This window comes from Pongo abelii, chromosome X (genome assembly GCF_028885655.2).
Source record: "Pongo abelii isolate AG06213 chromosome X, NHGRI_mPonAbe1-v2.0_pri, whole genome shotgun sequence".
Taxonomy (NCBI): Eukaryota; Metazoa; Chordata; class Mammalia; order Primates; family Hominidae; genus Pongo; species Pongo abelii.
This window is the reverse complement of record NC_072008.2, coordinates 38,879,613-38,905,328: the sequence shown is the minus strand read 5'-3', so window position 1 is coordinate 38,905,328 and position 25,716 is coordinate 38,879,613. Positions and strand designations below refer to the sequence as shown.

General features: G+C 41.7%; 1 protein-coding gene across 1 annotated transcript in view; it reads right to left on the bottom strand.

Annotated features, from left to right (window-relative positions):
* Positions 1-25,716, bottom strand: part of TSPAN7 (tetraspanin 7) — a 126,469-nt gene that overhangs the window by 26,277 nt on the left and 74,476 nt on the right. The window lies entirely within an intron of this gene.

The window sequence follows — 25,716 nt, the reverse complement described above, 5'->3', positions numbered from 1 at the left end:
GAAGCTTGAACTCCACTCTATATGGTTCCAGGAAAACAGCTATTCTCTGGGCAGTTCCCAACCTTTGTTCATGATGATCCTCTTACCTAGAATTCTATCCATCCTATCTTCTTACCTATCCATCCTATCACTCTATATCCTAAATTCTTATGGTACACACTGTACTCACTCCTCTCAGCCTCCTCAAAGTCACTCTGCAGTATACCATGGTCCTTCTGTACCCTACCCATCCTCCTGTGCATATCCAGGAGCACAACCTCTTGAGGGCGGGAGCTGTGTACCTTGCACACAGTCAATGTTCTGTACCTGTCCATTTAACGAATGAATAACCAACCAATTGTAGAGTTAAGAAAGGAAAAGAAGTTTCATGTTAGCCATCTATTTGCTATACCCTCTGAACCTCTGTGAAGAACTATCAGAAATGGTGAGAATGCCACTCTGGACCAGAAAGGGCCAGTAATCTGGGGAAATAACAAGGCTAAAGACAAAGAAGAAAATATTAAACAGACAAGGGAGACAATGGTTAGGCTGCGGCATACCCTTAGGTGACTAAGACCTTATTTGGTGGTAGTAGTGGTTGGTGGTGGACGTGAGGTGGGTGTTAGAAGAAATTGCCAGGTAGTTGAAGGAAAAAACACACCTACAAGCAAAGGGCTAAAGATCCATAAAACACTCTAACTGGCATTTTATCACATTCTTCTTACTATAAAAATGTTTCTCACTAAGGATAAAAACCATACAAAGATAAGCCCAAGACAAAAGCCACTATCATATGTATAAATTTTTTCTTGGCTCCTGTCAACACACATTCACTCCACACATGTACTTTTGCAAGCACCCACAGGAAAGTCATGTCTCAACCATGACTTTCAAATTGAAAATTAAGGGACTTTTTTTTTTTTAAACATCTCTCTCCTGCTGTGAGGTGCAATGAGTAAGTTTGGAGTTCACCAAAGCAATTGTGTGTCTGAGCTCCTCAGAGACCTCAAATCCCTAAATCAGTCATCAGCATATGTTACCTTTCTCATGGAGGTTTTGCTTTTTTCTCAGAAGAATTGCTCAGCAAGTAGCCAACACTGTGGTTCGGGGAGGAGAGAGATAGGAGACCATAGATAAACAACATGACTGGCCTGGTGAAGGACCAGCACCACCTTATATGCTCCAAAATCAACCACAAGCCAGGATGGCAGGCCCAGTCTTCCATCAGAAGTAACCAGGCTGAGGCTCTCCCTTTCTTGCTTATTCCTGGCATCTCATTTTCTGTGTGCTTACAACACAGCTCAAATTTTATGGGTAGCAAAGTACCACTAGCTACTATTAATTTAGGCTTGGTGATGAGACAGAGTAAAGCTATAATCATGGCATCAGAAAAGTTAGATCAGAACTGAAAAGGCTTCTGTGTGATGATACATATTACTTTAAAATTATACTCAAAGAAAACTTACAGATAGGTTTGGCAATATGCCAAGGGGGTATCCAAAATGCTCTGAAACAGACTTACTAAGGTTTATTTTCATCCTAAAATGGCCATTAGGGGAGCAAGTAGCCAACATAAACAATTCCCCTTGCTCTTTCCAGGTCAACCTGGCTAATGCTGATAAGTCTCTCTGTGGATCGTGTAGCACCCTGATCTTCAGAGAGGTGCCAGAAATAGAGGGCTTCCATCTTTCTCACCTGTCCAGAGGCATTTTACTTGAGCCCACTCTGTTTTATGCGTGCAGACCACAGACCTTATGATGAAACTGCTGCAGCTGCTGTGCCAGGTCTGAGAGGGCAAAGTCCTTATTTCCTCTCACTAAATCCTTAATACAAGGTTCATAAGCCCCACCTTCTATGTGAATATATGCACATTATTCTAATGACGGCACAAGTTCATATTTACTATATCATTCAATTAAAGAAAAAAAAGACAACAAAAATTGAATCGCAGAGGTACAAGCTATGAAAAAGAGACTGCTTACTAAATAGCCATATGGAATAGAAAGCACTGCATCTAAAAACCAACAAAAAGAAACACACAGGTGAGATCGTAGGCAGAAGTCTTAGCTAGATTGCATTTTAGTTGACCCACAATTCAATCATCCCAGAGGTTTACAGGTTAATTCCTTCATAGCAACTACACACAAAGGTATTGTGAAATATCCCCCAGAGGATTCTGTAACTCAGAAGAAAATGCATGACACTGAAACTCCACACACATCATCAATAATTAAAATCCACATTCCTCAGATGTTAGGTTTTAAGAGGAAAAGTACCTGACAAACTATTCTCTTAGCTGATTCTTATGTGAGTGTGTGTGCCAAAGAGGAGGAGAAGTCTTTGCACAATGTTGGGACCTGATTAGGTAGAGGTGGAGAAAGTAACCAGAAAAGCAAAGAAACCAGCAGCTTGTATAATGTTATGGTCTTATTTTAAGAAGCAACAGTGTGCATCCATTATATTTACAACTTAAAATTTTATTACAAATTGTATGTATACTTAGTGTTTTTAAAATAGACTAAGAACCAGAATTTATTGGGATTCCTCACTGGGCTTGAGAACCCATTCCAGATGACTGGCAGAAAGGGACTCAATATATTTAAAAGAACGTTAGCTGGAGCCAGACGTGGTGACCCATGCCTGTAATCCTAGCACTTTGGAAGGCAGAGGCGGATCACTTGAGGCCAGGAGTTTGAGACCAGCCTGGCCAACATGGTGAAACCCCATCTCTACTAAAAATACAAAAATTAGCTGGGTGTGGTGGTGCATGCCTGTAATCCCAGCTACTTGGGAGGCTGAGGTGGGAGAATCGCTTGAACCCACAGGGCAGAGGTTGCAGTGAGCCAAGATCATGCCACTGTATTCCAGCCTGGGTGACAGAGCTTTACTCTGTCACAAAAAAAAAAAAAAAAGAAAAATAAAAAGAAAAAAAGAATGTTAGCTGAGTGTGGTGGCTCATACCTGTAATCCCAGCTGCTCAGGAGACTGAGACAGGAGGATCACTTGAGTCCAGGAGTTCGAGGCCAGACTGGGCAACATAGCAAGACCTCCATCTCAAAAAAAAATTAGAATTAAAAATGTTAGAGCTCTTGGCTGGGGTTTAGAAGACCAGGGCTTCAATCGTAGTTTTGTCATTAATGAGCTGTGTAACTTTGGGCAGATCACCTGATGTTTCTGGGCCTCAGTTCACTCTTCAATAAAATCAGGAGGTAGAGAAACCTGATTGCCAGTGCTTCCCTCCCAGCTCTAACATTCTGATACAACAAATCAGAATCTCAAACTTGACACACTCAGTCACGCTGAAATATATTTATAGCTGTGCCTTTAAGCAAACAAAAGAGAGTTTCTAAGATTCTCCCTGTACCTGATAAACCACCAGCAGCAGGGGTAGGAAAGTTGGCTCATTTCTGGACCTGAAGCCCACTGTTCTGTCAGCTTTCTCAGGTGCCAAGAGGCTCCTGGGTAAGAAAGGGTAGGAAGAATGCCCAGCAGGACACGCGTTTGTAGTTTTACACAGACACGCAAAAATTTATAAGCTCACTAGCATAACAAAAGCTTTACTTTTTATAAGAAGATCCCACTGTTATCAAGATATGTGCTCTGAACTCTCTCTAGGCAAGTATTTTGGCCAATTCACCCTTTTTACTCCATTTTTGTCTCTTGTGTACATGTATACATGTGTACGTCTGTGGGTGTGAGTGTGTGTGTATGTGGAAGATAATACATGTTATATGGCTGACAGGTTGGTGGTATCATTAAAAAGAGACAGGGAAGTTAAGAAGCGGGAGAGGAGTGAGATAATCTTAAGTGCTGACTTGTTAAAATTGAATCTGAGAACCAATAAGAAATCCAGAGACTGTCTGGTCCAGGCTCTGTTTTCTATTGGGTTTGGGGTGACCAAAGGTCACAGAGGCAACATGTTCAGAAGGCAGTTGTGAATGTGGGGCTTGAATTTAGGAGTAAGTCAGAGCTGCAGGTGAGGGCTGAGGCCAAAAGTGACAGCTAAGAGGGAACAATGAATCTTGGGAAACAGAAGCAGAAGATGGTGGGAAGTTCAAGGACTAAGGCTTGAGGAAGACTGTCACTAGAACATGAGAGGACAATGCTGGAAGACAGGGGACAGCAAAGAGACACAAAACAGAGTGGACAAGTCTATAAAGGTGGCTGCCAATATGAGAAGTAGGACATGGAAGAAAGAGACATTTTATCCTTTAAAGATTTATTGGAAACAAAGCCAAGCACAGTGGCTTGTGCCTATAATCCCAGCGTTTTGGGAGGCCAAGGTGGGAGGATCACTTGAGGCCAGGAGTTCAAGACCAGCCTGAGCAACATAGCGAGACCCCATCTCTACAAAAAAAAAATACAAAAATTAGCCAGGTGTGGCGGCACATGCCTGTAGTTCCAGCTATTTGGGAGGCTGAGATGGGAGGATCACCTGAGCCCAGGAGGTTGAGGCTGCAGTGAGCTAAGATTGTACCACCACACTCCAGCCTGGGTGACAGAGCAAGATCTTATTTTTTTAAAAAAAGACTTATGGGAAACAAAACACCAGCACAATTCATTGATCCTGCGTATACTAATGACCAGACAGGGTACTCTTTTTATTTTTGCACCCAGTACAGCCCACTGAGATTACATTTTGTATTTTAATATTATTACATCCTAGATCCAATTCATAGACTTCAAGTTTCAGGAGCTAGGTCATGAAGCTAGAGTGATTTGTCACAAACTCTAGCTTCTATTTGGATTTTATCAGGGATCAGATAGCCAGAATCTAAAATGCAGATTGTCTAACAAGGTCTAACAAATCACAGATGCTTTTGAAAATACGAAAATGGCTTTGAACAGCACTATGAAAAGTCAGAAATTCTAGCTTTGACTGTGGGTCTATTACAGTCTCTTCATATGTGTAGTGAAACAACTAATCATTTCATAGGAAATGGCTCCAGGCATGCTGTAAGTCCAGCAAACAATACTTCCTTCTCTAAGTTGCAACCACTAGCTTACACCAGTCATGTTGCATATCTGTGTCTTAGTTCATCATCTACAAAGTGGCAGGACTAGCCCCAGGGCCCTTCCAGTGCTAGAGTTATTTGTTTCTTTGAATTGTCCAGTGGTCCTCAGAGGGGCAAATATCAAATTCCACTGTTAGCTCGGATGCCAAAGACTGGTCAACAGCGTTCACCAAGGGACTGCACCTGCTGGGCTCTGTACTCATCCTGGGGAGTTTAGCTGGAGGGTGGCTCAAGGAGGTGGCTGGCTAGAGACTGAATACTCTCTAATGTCCTGTGGGCCCATGAAGTGGTAAAAATTGACCCATATGGTGACAGTATTTTCAGAATTAAAAACAGAATCTGAACACAGTAGAGATCTTTGAAATTGGCCTGTCACAGAAAATCAGGGCTATACAGCTGCTAAAATAATAATAAATGCCACCTTGTTAAGAGAGCCTTTTACTACTTGAATAACTAAACTCCTTCAAATGAGGCCCACACAGCTCTACCTTATACTTAATTCCATTATTCAACAAATAGAGTCACAGAAAATTCCTGAACATGTTATTAGGTACTCTGTATATCACACTGGGAAAAGAGAAAAAATGGGCAGCCCTATTGAATTGGTTTCTCATTTCTTTTATATTACCCTAAAAGCTTACAGACTTTAGGTTTCTTCTCCCTTAAAAACTAAATTCCCCAAAAAGGCCCAGAAGCAAAAAGAAAAGAAAGAATTTAACTGCACATATATCCGTACATTGAGAAATGTTCTATTACATCAGAGAAGAATGTTAAGGGTAGCTTATTCTGAGCCTCTTGGCATTACTTTTTCTTTATAAGCATTGTTGAGTTCTCCTAGCAAATGTTGAAAACAGGACTTAAGTTTTTGATCTATACTAATAGTGAAGGTCTTATTTCAACTTTGAGAGTCCAAGAGCATGTGAAAGGAAGAAGCAAGCAAATCAGAAGTTAAGACTATATGAATATAGCTCATACCTCTGGTTTCATGATGACCCAGATATATAAATAGACATCATATAGGTAAATGCCTATTAGGAATTGGGGCCAGCAAAGCCACTTACCAGGAGATTTATGTACTTAGAAATCAGCACCAGCTGTAGTGGCTAAAGTGACAGAAGCTTACTTCTGTTTGGGGGATTCCCTCTATGCCCCACTTCCTTTATCTTTTGGCACAGTTGAATACACACTGAGGCCATGTGAGTGCCAGGAGCACTAACAGTCGTAGCGCCATTAGCAGATAGCCAATCACCACTGAAGGAAGAGTTACGGCAACAAACCCCTTCCCTTGCTTCCATTCCTCAGGTAACCAGCGCTGTGAAAAGATGGATCAAATTCCATACTAATAAGATACTTTTAAAAAAGATCATGTCAGAATAAGCTTATAAACAAGAGCCATATATTAATGTGTGTTGACAGAATGTTTCTACTGACTACACATTTGTTCTGCCCTGTATTAATCGTATTAATACATCAAGATTTTAAGAGTCATGTGGGGAAGGAATAAATCTTTTCCTCCTTTATATCCACCGAAGCCTCAGCCATACCTCGTACCTGATTTTCCAAGACAATATGCTGTTCAAATATTCTGTCCTAATATCCATCAAACAGAATCAGCTCAATAAATACAGAATGAATCTTAGTGACGAGCTCTTCTTCAAATTCAGCTCCCTTTTAGTGGCTGTGTCCTCGTGAATTTTGGATGGGAATGAATCTGGAAAAACGAATCGTAACAATTTTTCCATAAATGCCAATCTGACGTGGCACACTTCTTTCTCATAATTATGTTGAACATATTTGGCTTTCCTGGAGTTCCATTATTTTCAAAAGGGAGAATCTTCTTTGTATAATTTATATATAGGATTATCATCTTCAAAATACTGAAACCAAAACCATAGTCCTAATAAATATACCCAGGAAGAAGCTACAACTCAGATGGCAAAAAAGTCACTGAATTCCCAAGCTTTATGTGGCTATGCATCGATGGGGTGTGATGAGGTGGGGTGGTTTGAAGAATTCATGCCTCCTTTCAGGTGAAACTGGAGCCAATAAGACATAATGTTAGAAGAGGACCTACTATTAAATGTGGAAAAACCTGGAAAAGAAAGCATGTATGCAGTGTTCAAGAGCAAGATTATCATGTAAATAGTAAGGTAGGATTCTCCTTTCAATGATCCTAACTTTCTCCTGAGGTGATTTAAGGAAAAAAAAATTTAAAACTTGTATTAGTGACTTAATTAGCTTTCCTTTCAACACTCGTATGTCCACACTGCGTATATATATGTGGTACTGCTACTAAATGCAATGTACAGGGAAAATTCAGATGTCTAATGCTGACAGAGTACTATGAAAAAAATAACTTTAAGGTAATAGTAATGTTTTTGCCACCCCCCCCAAAAAAATCAGACATTTTGGAAAAGCACAAAGAGGACACTTCACCACTTCTACCACTACCACCCTAGGCCAAGCCTCCATCTCCCCTTGCATCCACCCTTGCCTCCATTCTCTATTCAACACAGCAGTTGAGATGATCCTGCTGAAACCTAAGTCCAATAATATCATGACTTTGCTCAAAATCCTCCCACAACATTTCATCTCTCAGAGAGAAAGTCAATGTTCTTACCCTGGCCTGCAAGGTCCTACTTGACCTGCAGCCCTCACTGGTTCACTCTGCTGCAGCCTCACAGGCCTCTGTGCTCACCCTCAACACTCTTGGCATGCTCTTGCCCCAGAGATTTCACACTTGCTCTTCCTTCTGCCTGGAATTCCAAGATCTCTCATTTCAAGTCTCTGTTCCTCCATGAGCCCTTCCCTGATGACCCTATTTGAAACCAGAATTCCACTCCCCTACAGGGCTCCTGCTTTATCTTTCACCACTGCACCTATCACCTTTGTATACTATTTACCTTACTCACTTTGTCTGTCTACCAAAATGAATGTTAAGTTCTGTGAGGGCAGGACTTTTGTCCTATTCATGGGTGTATCCCCAGGGCCAAGACAAATGCCCACTCATAGGAGGGGCTTAGTTAAATATTTGCTAACTGACCAAATACAAGACAGCAGGCAGGTAAGTAAGTATGAGCTTTGGAGGCATAAAGTCTATTGTCACTAGCACTGCATCAAGGAGGCTAAATGGTGAGCCTGACTACTGTAAGGCCCTGGCAGTTGCACTCAGATAAAAACCTATTCTTTGGCCAATTGCTTCTAATCCAGCACAATGCTTCATAAATGTCTGCTTTTGGCCACAAGGGGGACTAAATGAGAAAGCATGGGAATAGTTCCTTCTAATCCATCACCACTAATAGAAAAGTAATTTGAAGCTCTAATATCCTATAACTCTATGAGGTCTGTAGCTGATGGTGAGGAGCCAAGATAATGAACAGCATTTACGTAAGATTTCCCTCTCTCTTAAAAAATGTACAACTGAGGTGCTTACTATCTATGTGCCCTGCACTATGCTAAGTGCTTTAATGCTTTATCTGGCTCAATCCTCTTAATAACCCTATGAAACGTGCCCAAGGTCATTGCCACTAAATGGCAGAACAGTTACTCAAAGCCCTGACCCTCCACTACTGCTTTCCTTTAATGTCCTCTTTAGCCTGTCTGTAGAAGGTTCTTTCTCCTCAACCCTTTACTCTTAACTCTTCCACAAGAAGAGTTCATAAGCCAGCATCGTCCATCCTGGCACTGATTTGTCCTTGAATCAACCCTGAGAATTTGGCTGCCATAATTAAAAATAAATAAGATCTATCGGCATGGCCAATAATTCATTTATTTTAAAAGGCTATCCATTAGCATTAGGAGATATACCTAATGTAAATGACGAGTTAATGGGTGCAGCACACCAACATAGCACATGTATACATATGTAACAAACCTGCACGTTGTGCACATGTACCCTAGAACTTAAAGTATAATAAAAAAATAATAAAAGGCTATGCATTATTCCCCTCCTTCAAGCAGGTAAATCTATAGAAATGAAAGCATGTTCCACTCCAAGCTACAGTTTGATACTTTAAAAGCCAGGATGGGAAATAAATATCTTCATGTATATGTCGAGGTGAACCAGAAATGTTCAATATCATAAGCACCAGGAACAAACCTATGGGAGGACTGATCTGAAGAATCAACAAAGCTTGACAAACATATGGAAAACTGTAGTGTCTTGAGTATTGGTTTTCCACCAAGCACATTCTAGAACGAAAGCTTAAGAAACTTAAGTACTCTGGTTTTGACCCTGAGAAGAGAAACAAGAGGCCACAGGTGCAACATATATGAGGAGAACCCACTCTGAAACTGTGGAATTGCCTTTCAAAGCAGCTCTAACCAAAAGCGATGGGCTGAGTCACCAGATGCAACCGCATCGTATCTGCTCACCCCACAGCCTGGGAGGGGGATTTGATTGGCTGTTCACAAACGAAGGGCACAGTCTGGAAACACAGTTAACCATGTATGTGTGTGATAAATGACATTTATTGAGCAGTACCATGCTCTTTATACGCTCCATCACATTTATTCTTAATCTCTGTTTTGCAGATGAAAACCTGAGGCTTTCAGTTGTTGACTTTCAGCAATGTGCTCAAAGTCACAAAGTGAATAAGTGGTATAGCCCAGAGTCCAATCAATTTCTGTCCAACTCGAAGGCAGTTTTCCTGGCCATTATGATATTCTGCCTCTTGCGGCAGTGTACGTAACAGCAGTCAAGGCTGAGGGCTGAGTTCCTCTGTTCAGTATTACCCAGTCACTGACCCTCTCCTCTAGGTAGGTGAACGCTAAAGAGAAGCCTGGTTTTCTTTATACTGCCTAAGGGCTTCCTACGAGTGAGCTGTGAGGAAACCAGTACCCTGAACCAATTTCCACAGCGAGGTTTCTTGGGTAGTTTCTAATTGTCAATAGCCAGGAAACATGGGTAAAGTCAGAGTGGGAAGAAACCGACTCTACAGACTGACCCTGGGGGCGCTGGCCTTTTCCCTTCTCCTTTCCTTGGACGGGCCTCCTGTGCTCCTTATTGGGCATACTCCATTTTATGAACTGGGCTGTGTTCCGGATTATTTTTACATTACTTGTTTGAAACTCAAAATGTATTTTCTTTGAGAAACCGTGTTATATCTGGTGGCTTGTTTCTAGGCCAGTCCTCAAAAATCTATATTTAAGCTAGTATTAGGGAAAGTTATAGGGAAACAGATTTTTGGCTCATTACAAGGAAGAACTTTCTAATAATAGGCACTGCCCAAAATGGAGTGGGTTGCCTTGGGAGGTGTTACAACAGAAGGTAAACAGCTTTCTGGGCAGCCCCATAGAGACTCTGGATGCAATCATGGGACAGAAGTCCTATGACTGGGAATCCAGCAGGAAGGCCTAAGTTACACTGTTTCTCAAAACCTGTTCTCATTCTGACTATTGTCCCAGAAGCCTTGTGCTAGCCAATTATCTCCCTGGACTTTCATACATGGATGAATAGGAGCTTTAACAGCACAGGAATTGGGGAAGCCATTTTCCCAGATCTGGAGTTTCATTTCCTTTGATCTTCAAAGGAAGCGATAGGTCATATAATTTTGTCACATTAAGAGCAAGAGAAAAGCCCGTTCAGTGTAACGGGGCTGCAATGAAAATGAGCTGTGTTCTTTAAAAGAGGATATGGCACTGGAAGGAGTATTTGCCTTATTATTTTAATTCTTCTATTTTCCATAAGCAAATACACTCTACATCACTTAGAGTCAGAAATCCTGGATGACTTTAAGAATCAGTGAAGCTGGTTAAAGATAAATTTACAAAAGCTATAGTTGCAACCTTCATACTTTTCACATATAGACAAGGATTCTGTCAAAAACCTGACGTATATTGGAATTAAAAAGAGGAAGTGTCTAATAAGGTGCTATTAGTAATGGTATATTGCACCAGAGATCTTTTCCTATAGAAAATTACATAGCTCATTACATGGCTATGGGGGCAAATACAACTCCACTTTGGACCCTGAGGCAACACAACCATCAAGCTTGCTCCTGCAGGATACATGCAGGGCTCTACCTGCTCAGCCCTCCTACCCCATCGCTGCCCAGCCAGGTCCTACCTGCCTTTCAAAGCACAGCGAAGATGTCCTTTCCACCAAGAGGCCTTTCCTGACACTCAAAGACAATAATCATTTCATCCTCTTCTGAATGTGCTTAAGATTTTCCACATACCTCTTATGACTGACTTTTTTTGGGGGGGCGGGGGATGGAGTCTCGCTCTCTCGCCCAGGCTGGAGTGCAGTGGCATGATCTCAGCTCACTGCAAGCTTCGGCTCCCGGGTTCATGCCATTCTCCTGCCTCAGCCTCCCGAGTAGCTGGGATTATAGGCGCCCGCCACCACGCCCAGCTAATTTTTTGTATTTTTAGTAGAGACGGAGTTTCACCGTGTTGGCCAGGCTGGTCTCGATCTCCTGACTTCATGATCCACCCACCTCGGCCTCCCAAAGTGCTGGGATTACAGACGTGAGCCACCGCGTCCGGCCATTACTGACATTTTTACCTTGTATTCTAAGACTCTGGGTATACCTTATCTGCATCCTCAGTCATCTGCTCCCTGAAAAAGAGATGAATCCCTCATGGGATTGTTATTAACCATATATATATAATCACATTTCTGATAATGAAATATGATCAGAAAGAGTGCTTTGATTGCAAATAGCTCTCATCAAGGAAACATTAACAGGGCATTTTTCTTTGGTTTGTGAGGTTGCTAAGAGGGCATGAGATGGGAGAGGTTGGGCAGGGATCCTGACATGTAAAAAATGCTAGAGAGATGCAATAGTCAAGTCTGGAAACAGCATCAGAAGCTGTTGCATTCCTTCCATGTTGTGCTTAGAAACAAATATGACTGTTGTGGTCTTAGACAAATGAGAAGTCCAGAAAAGTATAACCTGGTAATCAGGCCCCTCAACTCAAAGAGACCAGTGATGTAAGCCTCTTCCTTCCCCAAGAGTCACCAAAACAACTTATTTTAGAAAGCTAAGGCTTCTCAGCAAGAAGCAGAAATCCTTCCCCTTTGACAGTGTCAGCTGAAAGTGACTGGCCCAATGACCACTCTTTAAAGCTGCATCGAAGGGCCAGAATGGTTGAGTCCCACCTGTGCTCCACACAAGTTATGGCCAAGGACATGCTTTCCTGGGCACAGGAAAGCCCCTGGCTCTTACCATATGTCTTCACTCACAGCCAAGGGCTGTCTGAAGCCCTGGCATACACTGTGAGTGACTGTGACCAAGGACTGCACTGGCTTGCTGGCAGAACGGACCAGCAGGCACCATGGCTATATTCTGACCTCTTAGATCAATTGATATTATTTTTACTAAACCGTTCTCTCAACTCATTTTGCCTCGCATTATTCACACGTAAAGTATCTTAACCACAAATCATGTGGCTACTAGCAAGAGATGATATAAGCCACCTTGAGCAAGGGGCTTCCTGAGGTCCACGGGCATCCTGTGGGGAAGCACAAGCCGCTGGCACTTCCTGGGACAGGAAGCCAAAGGAGCTACCCTTCCCTATAGCCAGGGCTCTGGGATGTACTTCTCTTGCACATCAGCTGCATTCTTCTCTGTCTATGCACACTGGCTCTCTCTGTCCAAAAGCCTCACATTAGAGCATTCCCAATTCAAACATCCAACAGAGACTGATGAGCAGCCTTGAACACAAATTTCAAATTCATGGAAGAGAGAATCTGAGGGGCCTGTCTCAGGTCAGGTGACCTCTCGGAAGCCATCAGCTGTGATGAGGGCAAGGCCATGTCCCAATGCCCCATCTTATCAGCAAGTGCTAGGAGAACAGATGGTCAGAAAAGGCTGTGAGCCGGGCGACCCACTGATTAACATGCCTGTCACTGCGAGACTTGGCTATCCCTTTCCTCCTGAAATAAAGGATAGGGACTGTGAAGCAGCCTATGTGTTCAGCCTGACTTTAAACACTGCATCCTGTATAGCATCAGAAAACTGTGGTGATAGACCTATTAACAGCACAACCCTTTGCCCTGAACAGACCCTGGGGAAACCCAACTAAGGTAGCCACAAGCAGCCTGTACCAGTGAGAGAACAGAAGCCCTGGTTGGCTAACCAGGGGGCCTACAAGGAGGGTGCAATACTGGCAACTCTCAGGAGGCCAGACCCTTCCCTCAGCTCCTCCCAAAAGTGTGGCTTAGGTCCTTGACCACATAAGGCTACATGCCAAGTGACTTCAAATAAATGAAGACACTATCTTGAAGGAACTGGCTTGTTGCCAAACTCACCATACTCTATGAACCATTCAAAGTAGGTCTTTCTTAAATGATCCAATGGCATTGGCAGGATCCTTCGGATAACCTTTCACCATCACTGAGCCTCTCACCACACCTCTTGAACCACCACCTCCCTTCTGACTTGTGAGCTCAGCAAGTGGCTAACATTACTGCAGCAGGGACTCTTCCCATGCAAGAATGAGGGCTTGGCGGTCATGAGAAATGTGTCAGTGTGGACAATACAGCATAAGAAGAGGTGTCACACTGTGTCACAATCTGTTAACATACTCATTTGGGGTGAAGAAAGGGCCTAAGGACCAAGCATATATAAAATAAGTGCCTTCCAAAATGCTAGAGGGTATAATAAAAATAAATGTTTAAAAAGTAAATAATATAGTAAATAAAAAAGCAAGCACATTTGGGATTACACCAGGGACCCTCCTTACCTAACAGGAATAACATAATATTGGCATCTGTTACTTCTTTTTTTTTTTTTTTTTTTTTTTGAGACAGAGTTTTGCTCTTGCTGCCCAGGCTGGAGTACAATGGTATGATCTCAGCTTACTGCAACCTCCACCTCCTGGGCTCAAGTGATTCTCCTGCCTCAGCCTCCAGAGTAGCTGGGATTACAGGCTTATGCCACCATGCCTGGCTAAAGTTAAAATGCAGATGCCTGGCTGGGCTTGGTGACTCCTGCCTGTAATCCCAGCACTTTGGGAGGTTGAGGTGGGACGATTGCTTAAGGCCAGGAGTTTGAGACCAGCCTGGGCAACATAGCAAGACCCTGTCACTATGACAAAAATTTAAAAAGTTAGCCAGGCATGGTGGCCCACACCTGTAGTCCTAGCTACTCCAAGGGTGAGGCAGGAGAATCACTTGAGCCAGGAGTTTGAGGCTACAGTGAGCCATAATTGTGCCATGGCACTCCAGCCTGGGCAACAGAGCAAGACCCCAACTCTAAGTAATAAATACATGTAAATGGCTCAACTAAGCTACAGCGATAGAAATCCTAACAGTGACTGTCCATGAAGGGGTCAGGAATAATAGGAGGGGACACATGTAGTGATGCAAATAATCTTTATTTTGATTGAAGTGTATTGTGAGGGAGAACCTCAAAACACAAGCATAAAAAGAATAAGTGAAAAAATGTTATTATATAATCATTAGAGACAGCAGGAGGAAGAAAAATGGCTCTTGAATTTTATGCAACAAGTGAAATTAAAATATCCTTTAACATTTGTAAGCTGCTTTACAGTTTGTAAAGTATATTCATTCATAAAATTCCATTTAGTATTCATAATAATCCCATGAGGCTCACATAATCAGCATACCCATTTCAAGATAAGAATGCAGGCTCAGAGAAAGTTAAGTATTGCCCCATGTCCCACAGTCTGTTAGGGACCAAGACAAAGGAAAAACCCAATGTCCTTAATCATAGGCCAAGTCATTTTGACTACACCATGCCAGGAACTTTTATAAGTTAGTTTTCTTGGTTACTTGGTATAGTTCATTGTATTTTGTGTATATGACTTGTGCTCAACCTGGTTCTCTACACTGTAAGCTCCTCTGAACACTGAATTTATTAACATTATCCAAACGTATAGCAACCAGGGTTGACCATCTGCCGGAACCACAGGACTCAATCAATCTGTGACTAACATTCAGCATCTTGGACTCTTCTATAATCAAACCATGAGAATAAAGACTAAACATCAAAGGGCTAAAAGAAAGCCTATTCAATCAATGCTTCCACAATTATGTTGCTTTGCAGATTACAGTTTCAATTTGTCTTGAAACTTCACAAATGTCCATCTTGTCCTCTTAATAACATGCAAACAATTGAGGTTAGGGACCAAATCATTGTGTTTTACATTTCCAGGAGCACCCAATATGGTGTTCTAAATATAGTACACACTCAATAAATGCTTATTTTATCAGTATGTTTGGTACCTTCTAGAAAGTAACAGTGTTAAAAATAGAATTCTGTGACACAAAATTTTGTATCACAGACAAGGCTGGGCATGGTGGCTTCTGCCTGTAATCTCAGGACTTTGGGAGGCCGAGGCAGGCGGATGACCTGAGGTCAGGAGTTCAAGACCAGCCTGGCCAACATGGTAAAACCCCATCTCTACTAAAAATATTTCAGTAAAAAGATATTTCAGTAAAACTCAGGACAAATGTACCATGAGGGTTTATGTATTAACTGCATGTGTTCTATCCCTTTAATCCAAGTGGGGGAACAAATTTACAGAGTTTAACTAAAGGATTTTAACTAGCAAAACCAACCAGTAGAAGCTTCTGTGTTAAAAGAGTAGTGAGCATAATTTTTTTAAAGTATGCATTTCTGGGTGAATGTAATTAGAAGAAAATCTATAGGCAGCACAGCCCTCTCCAAACTTTGATGCCTATTTTCTCCCCTAGTGTATCCCTCATTCTCACTGAAAGTCAGATGGCTTTCAGGCTGAGTTATCTTAAAAGATACACATTAGCACTGTTCTTCCTAAGTGGAACACTGGGAAATTTAAGCTCTGACCTCAGTGAGGGACCGTGAACTGAGACAACCTGTTTTCCCGTGGCCACCAGTCTCTGGCAATATGAAGACACAAACGTCCCAGAAGTACAGGTAAAAGCAATGAAGTACATAATTGCACCTGTGCTTGCACATTCTCGTTCTTAAAGGCAGAATTTTAAAATAAATATTATCCCTAAATTCTACCACCTTAATGCAATTTTTGAAATTTGGGGACATTCCACTCCACATGAATGCATATAATTACAGCATGTAAATTACACATCATCATTCACTTGAACAAGGAAGTAATTAGAGCTTCTCAACTTTTGGTAAGCATAGAATAGCTGATGCCCTCCTTTAAGATTATCTGGCATTTCACAAGTTCTTCCAAGCAATGGTAATTGCGAATGCACTTTCTCCAACTACATACACCTCCCTCCTTTGGTTTCTGACATGCCCCTGCTAAGAACCCCTGTTTTACGTGCATTCACTGCTCCTAATATTTCTATTCTATTCCACAGCCACTTCAGGGAAAGAGTAAAAACAAACATTACCTTCACAAAATCCCACAGCTACGCACATTAATATTTGTAGGAGCCAACCCTGCAACAAAATTTACTAACCGAAGCCATAGCCACATCCTGTCTGCCACAAAATCCTGCAGCCTTTTCTTTCTTTTATGAACATGTAATACAAAAGATATTATAGAAAAGCTCTATGGTATTGGATCTATACTTTTTGCCAGATTACTTTTTCCAAAGTTTTAATGTATTTACAGGTTTGTTTGTTTTTTTATAGAAAGTACACCAACTATTACTAGTTTAAAAACCAGAGTTTTAAGTCTGTTTGACCAATAAGTCTGGAATTTACCAGGTCAGTAATTCACTGCCAGGTAATTGACAAGAAGTACCTTAACTTAAACATAAATTGTGCAGGCATCCAAAAAACAACCCTATACTTTCAGGTTCTTCATATGTAAACTGATGTGCTGATGAAAGGTTTAAACACATAATTTCTCTAATATACTAACCAGGCATTCAGGTCTGGTAAACAGGAAATGTCAAACAAAAGCAGTGGTTTTCCCATTGTTATTTTTATTATTATTTATGTTATTATTGAGTGCTTCCAAGTGTTTCCACAGCCATGCATGCTACCAATGATCTGTACTGTCCAGAATCCTTTTATGTTCTGAATTGCCTCCTGAGAGAATCTTTGATTCTGTTAAGCTTCTAGACAGTTATAAATCCAGAGGTTTGCTCTGGCTCTTGGGAAAAATAAGCGTTGTTTTGCAGCTAGAAAATAGTCATCTCCTTACTTTCTGCACAGCCCCTCCCATGCTCGCTGTTCAAGAGAAAGTTTGCTGTCATTCGCTGTCATTCGTTTTCTTTTTTTTCCCTTCAAACCTTCAAATCATCCCTTGAATACAAATTTAATTAATTTGGAGACGGGGGTCTTGCTATTTTGCCCAGGCTGGGCTTGAACTTGCCATCTTCCCATCTCAGACTTCCAAGTAGCTGAGACTACAGGTGCACAGCTTTGTCATTCATTTGCAAATCAGCAATAGCAGCTGTTTTAAATTGAGCTCTTGGAAGAGGCATAAAATTTGTCAACTCCTTTGTTTGCAGGTCTGTCATAGGATTACTGTGGGGACCCTGTCAAGGTGGACAGACCCAGCCAGGAAGCAATGGGCTCACAGAGCAGCAGAATTAGAAGCTCCTGGGAATTAGCAAGGGCTCCAAGGCTGCCCCCCTCCCCACTCCAGCCAACTGAAGTGATGCCACACATCACAGTAGCAATGAGCAGCCTGAGTAGGATCAAACTGGTGTTGGTGTATGAGTGCAGATGGGTGGGGTGACTTCACTGCAAATACGGATGTCATGACATTCTCTAAACCCTCACTGGATACCACATTAGACATCACTGTCAGCAGCAAGACAGTGAGGGGCAGGAGGCCACAGTGGCCATGAGAGCAGGCTTAGGGGTTGTCTTCCTGGGTTAGAATAATCCTCTTCTACACCACTTACCAGCCGGGAGACCTTTGGCAAGTGACCTGTGTGTGTGCATTCCCTCATCTGTAACAGGGAGTCAATGATGATCAAGTACCTGCCTGACAAGGCTGATGGGAGGATTAAACAAATTGATATTTATAAAGTACTTGGAATAACACCTCGTACATCAGAAGCATTCAATCAATGTTAGCTACCATCTTCATCAATAACATCTCTAGTCCAACCCTCACAATTTTACAAATGAGAAGATTGAGGCTTGGAGAGGCAAAATATTTGCCTAAGATCACACAGTGAGTTGGAGGCAGAGCCAGGACTAGAATCCACGTCATTTATTCATCCCTACAGATTGCTTCAAAACGTCACCTTTAAAGGCCTCTAAACAACTTCTATTACAGACGGGGGTTGAGGGCAGTGTAAAAGAGTCTCTGGGGAACAAGGTCAGCCTTATCAGGACTGTATATAGTGACAATACTTAATTTATTCGGAAAATCAAAATTCATTAAGGAAACGCAAAAGATATAAATCGAAAGGGACACTCATTATCTGAAAAAACAAGCTATGATAGACTATATGAAGATTTATTTTGATACTAGTGTGCTTTCTCCTCATTCCCAGTAAACTGTCTGGTCACACAAGGTTGAAATAAAGATTTAACATCATAGAATGTCACCAGAACAACAGTGCTGCTATTCCTTAAGCTCAAGGTCAGAAGCATCAGCACTTCTCAGTAAAATGTTCCTCCAAACAGGTGACTCAGAATAATTTTAGCCTATACATCACCCTACTGAAACAAAACCTCTCTCCTGTGCATAGTTTACTGAGGTCAGCACAGTTTGAGAAGAAGAGGGAGTTTGGGCCCCATTAATTTTATTATACCCACTGGAGCCATCTGTCCTGCACTGAAAGCAACATTCATAGTGTCAGAGTGAGAGAAGCACAGGGCATTGTCAGGATTCTACAAACCCCAGAGATTTACCTTGTTGGTCTTTTACAGGCAAGATACCACCCTTTCTGCCCCTCCTTCCCATTATCTCTCATTCATTACCACCAAAGCAAAAACTGGTTTATTTTTATTTTATTTTATTATTTTATTTTATTTTTTGAGATGGAGTCGCGCTCTGTCTCCCAGGCTGGAGTGCAGTGGCGCGATCTTGGCTCACTGCAAGTTCCGCCTCCTGGGTTCATGCCATTCTCCTGCCTCAGCCTCCTGAGTAGCTGGGACTACAGGCACCCGCCACCACGCCCGGCTAATTTTTTTTTTTTTTTTTTTTTTTTTTTTTTTTTTTTTTTTTTTTTTTTTAGTAGAGACGGGGTTTCATTGTGTTAGCCAGGATGGTCTTGATCTCCTGACCTCATGATCCACCTGCCTTAGCCTCCCAAAGTGCTGGGATTACAGGCATGAGCCACCGTGCCCGGCCCTGGTTTAAATTTTTTAAAATTTCACTCCTTAACCTACACTTAGTCCCTTTGGAACTGATCTTTTTCCTGTCACACCCAGCTTCCATTCTAACAATTTTGCTTTTCTTAGTAAAATTGGGGAGATTTTAGTTTAATATAGGCTAAATCTCAATTTGATGTTTCAGTATTAAGTACTTTCTGCTGAGTCTTAGCTATCAACCACATTGCAGACACATTCCCCCCCTTGTGGCTCTTTTTGCTTTATTTACACATCCTCTTTTATATTTATTTGAACAAACAGCCCAACTCTATACCTTTGTTCATACTGAAAAGCCCTCCTCCTCAACTACTAATGTTTTACCCATCCTTTATAGCCCAATGCGGGTTATATCTTCTCCCAGGATTTAAATCCCTTATACTCAAATCTGATGCTGCAACAATACCCAACAAGCTGCAGCCCCCTTACCAACCTATCATGCAATTTTGTGTCTTTCCTCATCATCTGCCTGGACATTTAAGAAACTTTGCTAAGGACCCATTGTGCAAGTTTCCCCACTCTCCATCCCATTCTTCCCCAGCAGAGGTTCTCTCCCCTTTCTCTACCTCATGGGAGGTAGGATTATTACTCCCCATTTTACAGATGAGGAAATGGAGGTAAGGAGTGGTTAAATAAACTGCCCAAGATTACATGATCAGGAAATGTCAGGGACAGGATTTGAACCCAAGCAGCATCACTGCAGTCTATGCTTTTAACCACTGCCCTCCAGCTGCTTACTCTTGTAGCCGTTTGTATTATGTGATTACACTCTATCATAATCATTTACATGTGCATCTTCTCAGTAGCAGGAGCCTTGGTTTGGTCAGAGGTTGTTTCTTATTGAATCTTTCATCCTCTGAATTTTGCTGCATTTAAGTCTATTTCTCTGAGCACCATAGATTACAAAGGCCACTGTTTATAGCCATTTACTCCTTCCTTATTTGTTTCGTGTGTTTAGGTCTTTGCTCTCCAACTAGATTTTAAACTCTTGGAGAGCAGAGACAATCTCTCAGCTTTTTCTGAGTCAACCTCAGTACTCAGCACAATAATGAGCAAAGCATAATTGTCCTATAAATACCCACTGGGAGATTGGGTGGCTTTTTTCCTCTCATGATGGTATTGTCCACTTGTCCTTATTCAACATCATTTTGTTGAGTTTTTCAATTAGTCACAGTCACCCTGAATCCTAAGTCCAATTTTTAAATGACCTAGCCACACCTGCTCAATTTAATCATACAAATAACCTCAAGGTGTGCTCCCTTTAATCTCTGGGAACCACTGCAGACAGGGTTGAAGAGAAGCTGCACATTCACTCTGGCAACACAAACGCACACCCCAGAGCATGCCGGAAACAGAAAAACAGAAATTGTTCATGGCTTTCAGGAGAAACATGACAAGTATCTACTGTAAAAGGAGGAGAGCTCTTTGTACCTAAGTGAAATAATGATTTTATACTTTGTAATGAAAATGAAGAGGCAGTAGCAGCATGAGGCATCAGCTATTGGAGAAAGGCTTCATAAGGCCTGAGAAAAAATGGTAAGAGGACTTCTCAAAAGACTAGAAGGAGGAAATTCCAGGAGAAAAGCATTTCTTCTTTCCTTTTCTGGTACCTATTTACTCTCTCTTTCATCCTACCTTTGCTGTGATCTTGGCTAAGACCTCCGAGCCTCAACCTCCAATCTGCAAAATGAAGATAATGTCTGCACCATGGGGACAAAATGGGAAAGCACCGTGAAAATTACATACCATCAAACAAAATTCAGACCTTATTGTTTGTGAGAGTTTGAAGGAGTACATGAACAAAATTTAAAGAAAGGATTAGAAGGTGAATTAAGAGGGGAGAGTGAAAGGAAGGAGGAGGAAAGATGCACATAGTTCTTTTCTATAGATTTCAGTTTTAGGGTACACCAGAGAAGGGCATCACAGAGAGAACCCCGCTATTGGGTAGAGATGGTCAGAGGACAGCTACTTCCTTCAGAGAGGGGTTTGGACTCCTTTCGTCATAGTTAACTCTGTCAACGCCACCCTGAAGGTAAAGATAAGCAATAATAGGTTCAGCAAGTTAAGAACAACATACATGCCTTCCCAAGGGAACTTGCATTACTAGTATCACACAGTTTTCTTTGTTCTTCAACAACAAACACACACCTGGAAGAGAAAACCTTCACTTGTGAAAGTTCAAAGCCTCTCTTCAGAACTGCAGACAGTAGAAATTCTTAGAGAGGGGGCTGCACTCTGGGCATTAATCATGCTGCAAACATACTTGAGACCTCCCACTGGGAGGCGAAGATTCTACACACAAATCCTCTAGCAGAAAGACTGAGCACAGGCTTTGGCTTTTAATCTGACCAGGCACAAAACCCAGCTCCCATGAGTACCTAACAGATGACCTTGGGCAAAGTCTCCCTTACCTCATGTAAATGAGGATAACCAATCTCACAGAGGTATAGTGGGTATTAAATGAAATATAGCTAAAGTGCTTAGTATTGTGCCTGAAACATACAAGTGCTCAAGAAATGTACTGCTAACCACTGTTATTCAACCTCCAAAGCAGAATCAGCCTCAGCTCATAGGAAGATGTCTCCTACTTAATGTGATTTGAGAAGCATGAGATAGATCTTTCTCCAATCTTTCCTTCCCACACAGTAAATGCCAGACTTCTTACAATTTCATTTTAAATGCATATTCTGTAGTTAAATGTTAGCATTTTAAGAGAGAAAATACCTTTAAAAGGCAATAAAATAGTGACTCTTCTTAAAGAATATGTGATTTAATCAAGTCAGCTTTGGCAAGGGAAGGAAGGGCTTGCTTGTTGAGGAGATGTCCACTGAAAGTCTCTCTCTCATCACAAACAGAAAATTTCCTGGCTTCTCCTTGAACAGTAAATGCTGTGGACAAACAGCTTTGGGGTAAAGTCAGCCTGGGTTCCATTTCAGGCTTTATCAGACAGGTAATAAGTACCTAGCTGATTTGAGTACAATCTCACTGAGCCTCAGTTTCCATATCTGTAAACACAATAAGATGCAATCTTGGGAGTTGCCCTTTTGTTCTCATATTTCGCTATTATGCTATTTATGAGTTTTGAAAGGGGGTGAGGAAGAAGCCAAGAGAAGTAGAAACATGTTAAATGTGGAGTCCAGCACAGAGAAGGGGCTAAAGAAATGGTAGTTTCCCTTCCCCTACAAGAAAGGCACCCTAAACATTCAATCCTGAAAAACTAAATTTCAATTACCTTCAGGCTTCTAAAATGCAATGAAAATTCAGTTTTCACATCATCATGTTTTAAACCTACTTCTGCTTCTCCTGGCATCCTCCTTGTTCCATTTCAAAACCCATGAAGGCACATGACAGTAAAATATGGGACAGATCCATTGTAGTACAAAACTGTCCATTTTTACTTGGGTATATATTTTTTAAAATCCTATCCCATTCATGGCTGAGTTTTCTAGAAGAATCCAGAAAGAAGAATCTAGAAAAATCTAGAAGAATTCTGGTAAATAGACTCACAATTAGAAAATAAGTGGTCCTCATATGAAATGTGGCAATTACAATGAAAGTGAGAAAAAAATACTCTCATCCCTTTAGGACATGAATCATTGCTCAGAGATGAGGGAAAGACTAAGCCTGAACTTGAAGTTGCCAAAGCAGACCCCACTGATGAAGACAGTGCATACATTCTCACCCAAACCAAAGATGAAGCAATAGAACCATCCCATAAGAACCGCAACCCAAGAACAGGTCATATTTACATCTAACAATAACCCAGTATGTGGCAGAATGTGATGTGCCAAGAGAGAGACAACCATGTGCCACAAGAGTACAGAGAGCAGGAAATCACTTCTCACCAGGAAAAGCAAAAAAAGATTTCACAAAAGGTGGGATTCAAACTAGGGCCTATGAGATAGAATGGATTCTGATGGCTGGGGATGAACAAGAGAGAATATTCCAGGCAGAAGGGAAAATATAAGAACCAAATCAGACGATGTAAAGTGGCCATCTCACATGGCATGTGAGTGCTGGACTTGTGTGCTACACTCAGTGGAATCCCTTCTCCACCACTCACAGGTATGTGACCTTGGACAAGTTACATAACTTCCTTAGTACCCAGTTTATTTTTTTTTTCTCTGTAAAAGGGGGATGACAACAGACACCTCAGGGGGGGCTGTTACAAGGATCAGGTGAAATAATGTGAAGTAAATCACTTAGGTCTGTGACTAACACTAAATGCCCAATAACCCAGAGCTGCTGCTATTCTTATCTCATTATCACACGAGAAGTCCCTTCTAAAGACTAAATAAATATGCCTTTGAGGAGACTTTCTAGATGTGGCTGGGGAGAGCTTGCTAAAACAATTCCTTATCCATATAATCGGTCAGAGGCAAAGGGTGTCGTAAAGATAGCTAAATATATGTCTCCATGTACACTAGGAGGCTTCTTTCTACCTATTAAAGCATGAAAAGAAAAGACACTTAAAGTCTTTCCCCAGCAAAGTCCCTGCTTGCTGTATGTCTTAAACCCCTGCATTCCAGAGAAAAGCCTTGAATATCCAAAATGCTTACAGAGCATCATACTAGGCTAAATTGAATTTTCTTATTAACCAAGAATTAATAGAAGACCAATTTGTCTTAATTCAAAAAAATCTGAAGCCCATGAGTACACCCCTTGCCTTAGAACATGCAGTGTGGCCGTAATTTAATCTGTCTTTAATGATTTAAGACCTGGAGTGCCCAAGGCCCATATAATTAAGGAAGGTTCCACACAATTGAGACTTTGCAGAGCAGGAGCTGGCCCAACTTTAAAGGCAAGCTGATGGGAATGGCAGGTACTTTGAGACTAAGGTAGAAGATAGGGCTCTACAATCAGGGGCTTCCAGACTTGACTACGATCTACATAAAAAAATCAGATTTATGCTGAATATCCATATACGTACACATATACAGCTTAAACATGGCTTTCTCAAAACAATACTTACCCTCACTATGAGCATGTATTCTATTTTCTACTCCATTGTATTCAATATTTTAAAATGTTGATCATGACTCACTAAGATGATCTTTGTAACCCACAGTATGAAAAATCTTTTTATAGGTAGCACTCAGATTGTACCATAGGGGGCCTGCCCTGTGATTTTGGAGAGAGAAAGTCACATAGGGTGAAGGAGGTAAGTCAATACAATTTCAATTTTTTAAAAACGGGCAGAAGATTAAATATTGTAGCATTTTACCAGAAGTGGGAAGTTAGCAGGGAGAGAGGTATAGCTCCCTAACATGCAGTTGTATAAAGGTGCTCATGCTCCCTGCTTTGCAGAGTTAGCCAGGGACCCATGCCATGCCCTACAAAGTAGGGGTACATAGTGTGGAATCCTTAACACTTTCATTAACAGGCCAATCATGGGTGGCTGCCTATAGAGGGCTCTCTGGTGGCTCCAGGTCTGATGTAACAGCCAGTGAAGCCCCCCTGGGGCTGGAGCAATCTGTTACTTCTTGAGGGGCCTATAGTGTACACTAATATTGACACAGCCTTCTGCTGCAGAATAAGCCAAAAATCACTAAAATATGAAAACGTTTTTTCACTTATTCAACTGTCACATATGTCTGTGGGAACCCCAAGTACACCAGAGGCACTTTTCCACAGAGAAGCTTCTATCAATGGGGAGCCTAGTGTGTCACGGACCACCCGTGTGGCACAGCACTGCCATCCAGGGAAAATAAACTTGCAACTAGGAGAAAACCGTTGGCAGCCATCCACATTGGCAAACTGCTGTGTGCATGTGGCACATGGGAAGATTCCTATCAGCAGGGGCTTACTCTCCTGTGGGGAAAGATGGCTGTGTTTCAAGAGGCACTGGGAAGGAAAAAGTGAGTTCAGCAGCCTCAACAATAACTAAGCAGCACATGAAGGAAAACAAGCTCTGCTGAGCTGGGCCACCCAAGGGATCTGGGGTTGAACTGAAGCAATGATAGCCATGACATTTCTAAGTCTAGGAGCAAGGACACAAGATTATATATCTCTTTTAGAATAGACTGGCCTTGAGCATGTAAAACGGAAGCAAACTTGGGAGGGAGTTTTAGAGGAAGCAAATATTTGCCATGGTGCACAAGGTTAAAGCAACATCAGAATAACTGTATTCATGGGAACATACAGGTCATATGAATTAAAAACAGTATTTTTGGAATTTTACAGGAAGGAAATCTGCCCACTAGAATACCCAAAGGCCAATTTGCAAGACACCAAAAGCAGCAGTAAGCTGAAATCCTAACCAGGACACAGGAACTTCCAGGGTTGCTAGCTAAGGAAACACCTCCCAGAAAGGATGTAACAATGAGCCTCAATTATGAAGGGGTTATTTCTTACATAGTCATGTGCTTTGTAACATCTTGGCTATTTGTCCTGTGATGTTTCTTCAACAGGACTATAGTTTTATTAGAGAAATTATGGACAAAAAGAAATCCAGCCAGGTGTGGTGGCTCACGCCTATAATCCCAGCACTTTGGGAGCCCAAGGCTGGCGGATCACCTGAG